Consider the following 12,824-nt stretch of genomic DNA (forward strand, 5'->3'; position numbering starts at 1 on the left):
GAGAGTGGATTTCTTTGAGTGGTGGTTCCACAGGTGGTTTTTTGAAGCTTCTTTTCACTTTTCTGTATTTAACAAATGTTTATCAATACATATGTATTATTTTGCAATGGGGAAAGATTTTGTAAAAGAAGTATCTCAACAGTTATTTTTGAGTTTACAATAACCATTTCTTTTCTCATTCACAGATTAAGTTGGCTGTAATTGGTGATTCAAAATGCTTCATGTCAAAGTTTAATAATTCTTACAGAGGAAAACATAAACAAGTATAGACTATCCAAACTAAAGCCATATGAGTACAGACTCATAAAGGAAAAAAAAACTACTAAAATAACTAGATATACTTAATTAGGGCTTAGTAAGTAGCTCACTGAAACACGGTGTCATCCCTAACTCTCTGGGGCTAGTACAACAGCCACTGAAAGGAGCTCCCACAGTAATCCCCGACACATGTTATCCTATCTCATGCATTATTTAAATACATCATCCTCCACCCTCTCCACTAGACTGTGAGCCCTATGACAGCAGAGATATGTCTGTTTAGCACAATTCTAAATGCTAAGTACATAATTGTTAAAAAAAAAAAAAAAAAAAGCTAATGATATACTGTCTTAATAACTGAAGGTAACAGAGTGAGAGCTGACTAAAGCAGAAACTTTAAAAAAAAAAAAATTTTAATCATAATACCCATGGCCAGGCACAGTGGCTCACGCCAGCTCACTTTGGGAGGCCAAGGTGGGTGGATCACCTGAGGTCAGGAATTCGAGACCAGCCTGGCCAATACAGTGAAACCCTGTCTCTACTAAAACTACAAAAATTAGGTGGGCATGGTGGCAGGCACCTGTTATCCCAGCTACTGAGGAGGCTAAAGCAGGAGAATCACTTGAACCTGGGAGGCGGAGGTTGCAGTGAGCCAAGATCTCGCCATTGCACACCAGCCTGGGGGACAGAGTGACACTCCATCTTGCGGGGAAGAAAAAAGAATTATAATAACCATGCAGAAATTCTTAATATTTGAACAGATATTTGCTTATGTTAAACTGAGGTTAGGTTTTTGATAATATAAATTATATTTTATATTTAAAATATATTTTAAAAGACTTCAGAAAGAATAGCCAGAAACACATTGAGTATTGTAAAAGTGATTAGGTAAATGGGTAGATCTATATCAAAAACATAGATGTTAATTTCAAATGAGAACTTTGTCTGAAGAAAGGTGATATCAGGTATCTCAGGATTCTCTGTAAAATTTGCATTTTTCATTGTTTAATTATGTTAAAGTCATTCTGCAGTTTCTGTACATTTATATTATCATAAAAAAATAAAGTACTAAGTCTTGTGTTCTCAACCCAAGTAGTGATACAAATTAGCTATAAAGCATGACTCATTTTTTCTTGTTCCTGGTATCAACTTCATTATGTAAACTTATTTCAATAGCAAGAAAGGATTAATTGAGTGTTTAAATAAATTTTGGTTATGGATATTTAGTATATCAATAAAGTGAAATTGAAGTCACTATGTATTTCAGAGCTGCCCCTGGGAAGCTGAAGTCTATATTTGACAACTTGGTATAACAAAGCAGTGTAAAGCTTAATTCAGTTTATCCAATAAGTCATCCTGATATGAATCTGGATTCTTTTTAAAGAAGAATGCATCTCTCACTCTATCTAAAGGCAGGCAAAACTTGCAACAGGACGAGGATCTCCTTCTCTTGAAAATGCTGGCTAGGTAGGGGAAATGACTTCTAAATGGTGACTACTGTTAACTCCAACGGTATTTGAAAATCATTGCTGAGTTATGTCGAAGACTAAGAATTTTCCTCAAATGCCATCAAAGCCATTCATTTTCCTGTTGTCAGGGTTTGGACTTGGGAGTCGCCATCTCTTCACTCTTCTCTCATTACTCTCCCCAGGATAATCCCATCCACTCTTATGTCCACGAATGTTCTGCAAAACTCCCGACCTCACTGCTCCCTTCTGCTCTAGACTCATATATCCAGTAGGTTTGCGGACATCTTCCCTGGATATCCAACAAGTTTTCTTTCTTTACATCTAACGTCCTGAGTTAATTTCTAACCCATCTGCCTGGAACACTCCTTTTTTTTTCATTTCTATCTTACCCATATGCTACCTTCTCTGAGAGGTCTTCCAGACTACCCATTGTAGACAGAACCCACTCTCTCTCTACCACACTTAATCTTTTCACCATACTTTATTTAACTTATAACACGTATTATGCAAAGTAAGGAAAATATTTATTTATTTATGTGCTATTTCCTGTACCCTCTTCAGTAGAGTAACAGCTGCTTAAAGGCCACTGAGTTGATGTGTTCTAAGTTACCAGTGGCCCCATCATGTTAGTTATTCCATATCTTGGGTATCATCACCGTCTTGAATAAAACCTTTTACATCACAAGTAAATTCAGTTCTGCCCTCACAGTATAATTATTAAGGAGAAATAACTAGAGATCTATGGATCTACCCTTTATTTATCCACCATGACTCTCCTCCTTCTCCTCCACATTTCACAACACTCATGAATAATCCCCTGAACACCACAGGAAGTAAGGTTCAGTCTCTTCCAACTTGAGTTTCAGAAATGTAGTATAATTTATAACAAAAACATACTTGGACAAAAACACCACAGGCAACAAGAGCCCCATAGAGTGAGATGTTGAATGTGTCATGTGCCCTCCTGTGCCACCTCTGAGTCTATTTAAAGCAATAAAGTCACTCTTGGTGCACGCTGACATTTACACAGTAAATGCTGTAGGAAAACCAATAAGTGTGTGTTCCAATATGAACTCTTAAAATGACTTCCCAAATATATTTAACAAGGGTAGTGTGCCTCAACTATAAATGAGAAACTCTATAAATAAAATGTCTTAAGAAAATGTATTTTGCTTAGTTATGTTAGAATAGCTTTTCATTAAAAGTAAAATTGTTATATATATTTAGAGGCAGAAAAACAGTCTCAGACTGTTATAAAGTAGAGGTTTAAAAACAGAAATAATTTTGTGCCAAGTGTGTAAGTAGACACAAATTTATTTAGTTAGAATGCCAAATAATATTAAATATTAATAATATATCTAGCCTGGAAAGATTTTAGTTTTAACTTGGTTAAAGAGCCATATAAATAATCAGAATATCTAAAATAATCCTAATACCTACAAATTCTTTATTAGTAGTTTCCCTTAGGATTCACTTTTAATCAAGCCTGCCTAGACAACTGTATCACAACTGAAATAAAGTGCTTTTCTCTTTATATTACCCCAGAAACTGACAGCAAATCTGATCAGACAACTAGCCCACTCTAGTTTAACTTTTTATTCTTTTCAAAATAACCTTTTTCATTGGCTTCTTCACTTGTTTATAGAGAGAACACTTACACACAGGGAAGTTAATAAATAAGAAATAAAGAAAGATATCTTTTAAATGTGTAAAATGCTGCTGGATTTGTATAGATAGATTTCTAGGACTTGTGGCTCACACACGAACCTGGTTTCCCAGCTTTCTCTCTATGTCATTGTGCTCAATTCCTCTGACCGTGGGGTTAACTGGCAAGACTGCAGTTCTGAGACAAAGCTGATGTTTACAGAACTCCGCTAGTCACAGTTGCTTAAACCACATCTGAACCATATAATGCACCCGGCAGCTCATTTCACTTTCATTTGTCCTGAAGTCCTATGTCAGCATAACAGTGAGGGAGGAGGAGACAACTTGGCCACATAGCATCGCGACTATCACTGGCTTACTTACCACTCTGCACAATATACCTGTGTGTGTGTATGCGTGAGTGCATGGGTAAATCTTGCGGTTTCCACTCCTTTGCAGCTCAAAGTTCTAACTAATTTCAAAGACAGGGCTCCTCTCTTAAGTCTCTCAATTACTTTCCCCAAAGAGCTGTGGCCAACATTTAGCAATTGCTGCAACACTGCTTATCTTAAGTGAAAAGACCTTGGCATCCTTTTCATGGAATAAATAATCACTGATTATGTTATCTAAACCTATCTTCTCTTTGTTTCAGTTTTAACCATCCTCTAGACAAATTGAAAATATTTTTCATATGTATACAAAATAAACTGAATTATTTGGGATACAATGGCATTTCTACATTGTTACATTAAAATCAAAGATGATTCACTTAACTCAAGTCATTCATGATTTTATCAGATCATTTACTCTGTGTGTGATACATCCACACACATACTTAGGATCTCAAGGGATCCTGCCCCTACTTTTTGGTGAATCATATTTTGGATCCCCTCCAAATTTCTGTGGAATCACAGTTTGGATCCAATGACCTTGGAGAGATTTAACTCCCTTCTTTTCTTGTAAATGTCTTATTCTAATTCCTTCACATACAAGATTTAACATGGTAAATGGGAGTAAAGCCACTCCATAAACAACATACAGAATTTCAAATAGTTTGAAGGCTCTATATTAATAACAGAGTGGTGAGTTATGGCTTTGAGTACGAACCAAAGGTGACACATTTCTCAGAGAATATACTGAGATGTGAGTGTACGTGAATTGGCCTAGTACCACACAAACAAGTGCTTCTTCAATAAAGCACTTCATAGATTTCTTTCAATGTCTATGGTCTGATGTTTTCCTCTGACATTAACAGACATAGAAATTGTGGCCATGTGCTGTAATTTTCAATTATATGTATAAGTGATTTTCTACTTAGCTCTTTTGACATTTCAAAACCCTGAACTTTTCTGCAAGAGAGTGACACTCAAAATAACTTTAATAATTCTAGTCTTTAATCAATTAATTACTAATTATTCATTTTACTGTTCATGGGGCTGCCAGCATATCAATATGCAGTTTCAATATCACTGTATTTATTTTTACTGTGTATTTGCACACTTATTTAAATATTTTATTGCAATTTGAACTTATAATAAATTTTGAAAACTGGAAAAATGAAAATCCTGAAGTTAGTGACAGGATGTTTATAATCTGAATATAATTAAAGCAAGATGGATTTCACTGTATGTGCCAAAAGAAGCAAATCTTTGGTTTCAATCAAATGACCATTGTGCATATGTTCCACTGTGAAGAAAAGGAACAATTTTTTAAATGTAAGAATACTAGAAACATATTGTTGAATATTGTCCTTATAATGTTCAAAGAGTAATTGTCCATTTTATTTCTATTTTAGCTATTAAAAAATAAAATTTGCCTTGTATTAGAAAATAAAATTTGACTTTCATACATACGCATACCTTCAAGATACTACAAATTAGGTTCCAGACACCACAATAAAGTGAGCACCACAATAAAACGAGTTACACAAATTTTTTGGTTTCCCGGTGTGTATAAAAGTTATATTTACAATATACTGTAGCCTATTAAGTGTGCAATAGTATTATGTCTAAAAAACTAATGAACAACCTTAGTCAAAAGATACCTTATTGCTAAAAAAATGCTAACGATTATTTGGGCCTTCAGCAAGTTGTAATCTTTTTGCCAGTGCAGGGGCTTGTCATGATGTTGATGGCTGCTGACTGATGAGGGTGGCGGTTGCTGAAGGGTGAGGCAGCTTTAGCAAATTCTTAAAGTAAGACAATAACAAAGTTTGCCAGATAGCTTGACTCTTCCCTTTCATAAACGATTTATCTGTAGCACGTAATGTTGTTTAATAGCATTTTACATTTGGTGAACTTCTTTCAAAATTAGTCAATCTTCTCAAACCCCACTGCTGCTTTACCAACGAAGTTTCTGTAATATTCTAAACCCTTTGTTGTCATTTCAACAATGTTCACAGCACCTTCACCTAGAGAGTAGATCCCATCTCAAGAATCCACTTTCTTTGTCTGTGAGAAGCAACATCATGTCCATTAAACTGTTACGACACTGAAGAAAGCAAACCACACCTTCAACCTCCTCTTCTCATTCTATTAATACTTCCCTTGCTGTTTACTTGCGATTTCCACAATATCTGCGATTATGTCCTCCACAAAAGTCCTGAACCTTTTCAAGATATCTACAAGAGTTAGAATTAACTTCTTTCATACTGCTGTTCACATTGCTATTTTGATCTCCTCCCATGGATCATAAATGTTCTTAATGGCATGTAGCGTGGTGAATTCTTTCAAGATTTTCCATTCATTTTGCTCAGATTCAGTAGAGGTATCACTCTCTATGGCAGCTAAAGCCTTATGAAATGTCTTTCTTAAATAATAAGACTTAAAAGTCAAAATCACTTCTTGATCCATGGGCTACGGAACAAATGTTATGTTAGCAGGCATGAAGACAACACTAATGTCCATCAGTTCTCTTAGGTGACCAGTTGCATTGTCTATAAGCAGTAATATTTTGAAAAGAATATATATATTTTTTTTTCTGAGAAGTAGGTTTCAACACTGGGCTTAAAAAAATCAGTAAACCTTGCTGTAAACAGCTGTGCTCTCATCTGGGCTTTGTTGTTCCGTTTACAGAGCATAGGCAGACTAGATTTAGAATAATTTTAAACACCTTAGGCATTCTGGGATGGTAAATAAGCACTGGCTTCAACTTAAAAGTCACCAGCTGTGTTAGCCCCTGAAAGACAGTCAGCCTATCCTTTGAAGCTTTGAAGCCAAGCACTGACTTCCCCTTTCTAGCCCTGAAATACTAGATGGCCTCTTCTTCCAACAGAAGGATGTTTTGCCTCCATTAAAAATGTATTGTTTAGTGTCACCTTCTTCATCAATTAGCTAGATTTTCTGGATAACTTGCTACAGCTGCTCCATCAGCACTGGCTTCTTCACTTTGCACATTTATGTTTTGGAAACAGCTTCTTACCCTAAACATCAGGAACCAATCTCTGCTATATCTTTCTCCTGCAGCTTCCTCATCTCTCTCAGCCTTCACAGACGTGAAGAGTGTTAAAGTCTTGCTCTGGATTAGACTTTGGCTGAGAACGTTGTGGCTGGCTTGATCTATCCAGGGGTGTCTAATCTTTTAACTTCCCTGGGCCATATCGAAAGAAGAATTATCTTGGGCTATGCATAAAATACACTAACACTAACAACAGCCAACAGGCAAAAAAAAAAAAAAAAAAGCTGCAACATTTAAAGCCATCCTAGGCTGCATGTGGCCTGCAGGTCACAGACTGAACAAGATTGAATTCTAGACCGATAAAACTTTCTCTCTATCAGCAATAATGCTATTTTGTTCTCTCATCATGTGTGTGTTTACTGGAGTAGCACTTTTAATTTCCTTCAACAACTTTTCCTTTGCTTTCACAACTTGGATAATTGTCTAGTACAAGAGGTCTAGCTTTTAGCCTATCTCAGCTTTCAACATGACTTCCTCACTGAGCTTAGTCATGTATTTCTAGCTTTTGATTTAAAGTGAGGGCATACAACTCTTCCTTTCCCTTGAATATTTAAAGGCCCTGCCAGTGTTATTAAGTAGCCTAATTTCAATATTGTGCCCAAGGAGAGGGAAAGAGACAGGGGAAAGGCCAGCTGGTAGAGCAGTCAGAACACACACCACATTTAAGGATTAAGTTCACTGTCATATGTACACATAGTTTGTAGCACTCCAAAACAACTACAAGAGTGGCAACAGAGATCAACAATCACCAAAAAGGATATAATAATGAAGAAGTTGGAAATATTGTGAGAATTACCAAAACGTGACACAGAGACATCAAGACAGGACGTGCTGTTGGAAAAACGGCACTGACAGACGTGCTTGAGGCTGTGTTGTCAGAAACCTTCAATTAGTAAAAACACAATTGCTGCAAAGTACAATGAACAAAGCATAATATAACGAGATATGCTTCTAATTTTACTTGTACAGATTTTTAGAATACCAAAGTAGAGAACTGAGCTGGTAAAGATGACAGAAATAAAGAACTGTAAATAAATAAGTAGTTCAACGGACGGTGAAATAGACAAATAAAAGTAGGGAATGGGAGAAAAGAAAGAAGAAAGACGAATGGGTAAAAAGGTAAATCAGGAGGAATGAGAAGTGGTAGATAAAAAAGAAGGGAAGTGAAGGGAAAAACATAAAGGGAGGGAAGAGAAGAGAAGCATGAAAAAAAAACAAGAAGAGAAGGGACAAAGGGAGGAAAAGGTGAGATGCAACAAAAAAGATGAAAAGGCCAATAAAGACGAAAAAGGAAAGGAAGGGTTGAAACTGAAAAAAAGAATCATGAGGGAACACTAAACAGTTACTTACTCTAAAAGCAACTCGGCTACATTACACTCTTCTTTAACAAATAACTCAGAAGTTATATTTATTAAAGAAAAATATAGTATTTTAAAACATCTGGAAACAACTGTTGAATGAGTCAAATGAGACTAGGTATTTGGAGTAACACGCTGTTAAGAATTAAAGCTGTCATTTCTAGCGCCTAAATATAAATGACAGCTTAAACATCTCAGGTTTAATGATTCCATTACTACCATTGAGATGGAAGACGGCCACTCTTTAGTGCTTTGAAAACTGCCCTTTCTTCCCCAGGTAATAAGTGCTGTCTATGTAATCAGATAAGGAACTTTAGGTTAAGAACAAAAATCCTTTGAAGTGAAAATTTGGCCAGAGAAGTGGAAATAATAAGCTTCACAGTGAAACTGCGGGGAAACCTTAGTTAACATTATTTTATGATAGTCTCAATAAGGGATCACAGAGAATTTCAGAGCAATACGGGTGGTGCACAGGAGTGATGACACAAACCTTTCACAATACCAGTGAAAAACCTGCAAGGCCTAAAGAATGTTAATACTTTGTCAAAAACCATGACTATCCCAGGGCTGCTAATGTTCAATTTCACAAATGATTAATGAACACAAACACCATCTGCTGTGACCTTCAGAGAACAGGAAGCAACTACAAGAATCAGTGGACTTGATTCATTTATTTCTTTGTGTATTTATAATTATCATTAGGTCCCTAAACAGGAAGCTTTCTAAGATCCAGGAATATCTTTTTACTTTCCTACCCCTGGAGAGACACATATTGCTTGGCAGATAATGGTCAGTAAATATGTTTAATAACAGGATAGTGTAAAAGAGCATTAAGTTAGAGTAGTTAGATAATCATCATCACTGCACAACTTCTCTCTAAACTCTTTAACACAGGCCCCTGCCAGTAACCTGGATATTACGCCTGACCCTATGTCAGTATGAAAGAGAGGCTGACTATGACTACTGTAAGTTCCCCACGGACCAGTAATCTACAAATTATTTAAGACCCAGATCAAAAGATAAGTGTCATGTCCTCTTAGGGGACACCTAACCCCATTCCTAAGAACTGTGTAAAAATAGAAGACAAATTGGGTAGTAATTAGATGTCCCCAGAGGAAAAGTTTCCTATCATTCATGATCATGTGATTCTAGGACTTTCCAACATAAACAACATGTCCAGTGAATATCTCTTACATTTGGATAATCTCTCCACCCAGGCTCACCTTCCTTACAGCATCACAGCCACTAAAAACATCCTTTGTCTCCTCCCCCAGCCCTATCTTCTGTATTAGTCCTCTGCCTCCTTAATACATCTCCTCCCCGACCTACAGCCCACTTGTCTTCTCCTCCGCCCCTCCACACACCCCCCCCCCAACCCCCGGGACTCCACCTCACCTCCACACATATCCTTTCCACTGAAGCCTACCACTTCCTCCAGCTCTTGTCTCAGGAGCCCACAGCACTCAGCGTGCCAGTCCCCTTGGGAAGCCTGCTCTACCCATGCAGGCCGGGATATCTCTAAACAGTGCCCATGCCCATTGGCACACCTCAGTAGGAAGGAAACTCTCCCCGAAAGCTCTAACACATTTTCTCAGAGAAATGTTGTTGGCTTTGATTCTTGATGGAGTTTAAGTGCTATCTGTACAAATTTTTACCCATGGCATCCTTAAAAGCTGGGCTGTAAATAACTGTCATTTAGAACTCTCTTTCCAAAGGGGAGCAGATGTATTCTGATGTTCAAATGATAAATTCAACGACAAAATTCTGAAATACATTCCATTTCCAGATCAGAAATTAAAGGAACAAAAGCACATTTCAAAATGAACAAAACATTGTGTTTAACAAACTGAATTGTGAAACATCCATGGAACATTCACATTTTGCAACACATAAAGGGACAGACAGGCAAACTTACCTAACTAGCTAAACAAGGGCAACCTGAAATTTTACTAATAATTAGTTAAATTAAGCTAAGTGGGCTCTTTTCAAAAGGTCTCCTCCAACCAGATTTATGTATTAGACGAGTCCTGCTTTGATAGACTCACAGTTTCACCCCGAGATTCTGGACGCTTAAAAGTATAATAACACTACATTTTGGCAACTCGGTATTATATAATGTAATTAAACGGGAAACAAGTAGGTGATTTGCTGCACGGTGAGTCATAGTCAAGAAAATTCTCAGTGAATGAACCTCCACCTTAAACTATAAAGAAAGGTAGAAGCTAGAGGGAATAAAATAGAAAGATTAATAATATTAATTATTTCATCCCAAAAAAGTTTACCCAGTTAGAGTCATAAACTCAAGGGCATAAATGTAAAAGACATCACTGAGTCAGCACCAAAGGTGTGGTTTGTCTCCATCTATACAATCTTCCAGCAGCTGTTCAATTGGTGATGCTTCCCACAATAAATTCTCAGCATCTGCGGTTTAGAGCTTGCCAGCTTTAAAGGCAGGATCCACCCAGCCCCTTGGGCAGGCTCTAGAGGGTGTAACCAGCACCCTTAGTAAATGTATACACCAAATGTGCCTGAGCCCCAAAGGCAAGGGGGTGGAATTTCTAAATGGAAGGTGTGAGGACTTCTACCTTTCTGGGGACTATAGGAAGACAAGAGAGAAACAAACCCAACAAAGACCTGCACTCCCAACCTTCCATCATTCTGTTCCACACATCATTCTCATTCTCCAATCATTTTGAACCCTCCCACTCACCCAGCACCCCTCTCCCCTCCAACCGTCAAAAAAAAAGAAAAGAAAATGAAAATGAAAAAAGAAAAACCCAGCTTTTCCTTCTAAGTCCCTTTCATCACTGTCTCCTTTCCTGTTGCTTGTCAGCAATGATTCAGCCTCAGTCATCGATTCCCTCGAAGCTCTTGCACTTGTTGGGATGAGAAAGGGAAAGAAGGGAGGTGCTGCCAGTAACCTGGCGAGATGTTTGGTAAATGGGAATTTGGAAATAAGCTGTTGGGTATTAAATTCTAGCTTCAACTGCTTGCCACCTGCACACCTTCTTTTTAGCCTTCTGGCCGCCTGAGCTCTCATTTCCACGTCTAGGTCAAAAAGACCCTATATAACCTCGCCACTCCAAGCATGGACAACGTGCTGTCCTGTGTTCCCATAACCTCCCAGTCTCCTCCTATAAAGCACTGTTGTCTCTTCACATACCTGTGACTCCTGCAATGAACACAGGCACATTCTCTGCCTCTTCCCTCACCTTGTACAGGTAAATCCCCCCACATATCACACAGAATAGGCCTTAAGTTTCCAAGTCGCGTTCAAGGAGCAATCTGCTCTAGGCATCCGCTCCTCTTCTTCTAGATCACTTACCACGATCTAGAGCAGTGACTCTCAAAATCTGGTAGGTACAGACTCTCCTGGAGAGCTGCTGGGGAACACAGACCCAGACTCAAGCAGACTCAAGTTTGAAAAACACAGGTCGCTACCAGTCTGCACCCAGAAACGGGTTCGTATACCACTAAGAGGTTGCGTGGAAAAACTTTGTCTTCTCAAGTTCGGCTCCCCACTCTGGACCTAAAGAACGCCCACGCCCCTCTGCGTCCTAAGCTCTCCCACCTTTTCCCCGGACCCCCCCACCACCGCGCCCTCCGCTTCCACTCTGGATTTCCTCCCACGAGGCACTTCCCAGCGGTCTCTCCTCCCGCCTCCTCTCCCGGGGTCCTCGACTACTACACTGGGAAAGAGGAAACGAATCCAACGTCCACGAGCGGCGGTGCCTGTGTTCTGCCGACCCAAACCGACCCCGCCCGAGACAACTTTTCAAACTTCCCAACTCACTCGCACCCACAATGAAAGAAACGTAGAAAAGGCCCAAAACAACTGAGTTCTGCGCCCTCGACAAAGTCCAATCCCGCGCGCGCTCCCCAGGGGGAGGCCCCTCTGCCTCCTCTCCGCCGCGCCGGCCAGAGACGGGTGAAGCCCCGGGCTCCCCGACAACCCCGACCGCCCCAACCGCGCGCCCGCTGGGGTCCCGCCCGCCGCGGTCCGGGTAGGGGAGCTGGAGCCCCACTTACCGCCAGGAGCGTCCCGAGCCGCGCGCAGCCGCGCCCGCCGCCGCGCGCCCGCCGCCGCCGAAGGTGTGCCTCCCAGGAAGCTGCGAGCGCCCGGGCGAGGGCGGGGAGGGGAGGGGAGTTACCTGCCCAGCGTCAGGTCGGCGGAGGAAGGCTCATTCCGGCCCGAACCGCGCCTCGCCGAGCCGAGGTGCAGCGCTGGAGGAGGCGGGAGTGGGGACGGGTTGCTGCAAGTCCCAAGTCGGGGCGCGCCAAACCCCGCGTAGCCAGAAGGCGCTCGGAACCTGTCTGAACTCAAAAACACCCAGCCCTCTCCCAGCAGAGAATGAAAAAGCCTTTCTTTCCTGCCCGCCCTCGGGGCTACGGGGCAATTCCAAATCCCCACACCCTGCTCGCGGGCCGGGGCGAGGAGCGACCCGGGAGGACAGCGACGCTCACCTGGGAAGAAAGCGGATCTAGGCTGAGTGGGGCCCTAGTCCTGGCCTCGCTTTCCCAGGGCTCAAGAATGCCTGGAGGAGAGGCCTGAGGACCGCGGGATGAGAGCAAGGGTTGTAGCACCCTCAAGAGTGTGGGGCGGATTCAGCTCACAGGAGGTCATTCCAGTGGGCATCCG

General features: G+C 40.4%; 1 protein-coding gene across 1 annotated transcript in view; it reads right to left on the minus strand.

Moving 5' to 3' along the window:
- The window catches only part of FAM83B (family with sequence similarity 83 member B), a 96,147-nt gene extending 83,881 nt beyond the window's left edge, over positions 1 to 12,266 (minus strand). Inside the window, exon 1 of the mRNA XM_039464960.2 lies at positions 12,215 to 12,266. The gene's annotated coding sequence lies outside the window, so the exon portion shown is untranslated. The remainder of the gene's footprint in view (positions 1 to 12,214) is intronic.
- Positions 12,267 to 12,824: the final 558 nt, after the last annotated feature.

Source organism: Saimiri boliviensis, chromosome 4 (genome assembly GCF_048565385.1).
Source record: "Saimiri boliviensis isolate mSaiBol1 chromosome 4, mSaiBol1.pri, whole genome shotgun sequence".
In the NCBI taxonomy this organism is placed as follows: domain Eukaryota; kingdom Metazoa; phylum Chordata; class Mammalia; order Primates; family Cebidae; genus Saimiri; species Saimiri boliviensis.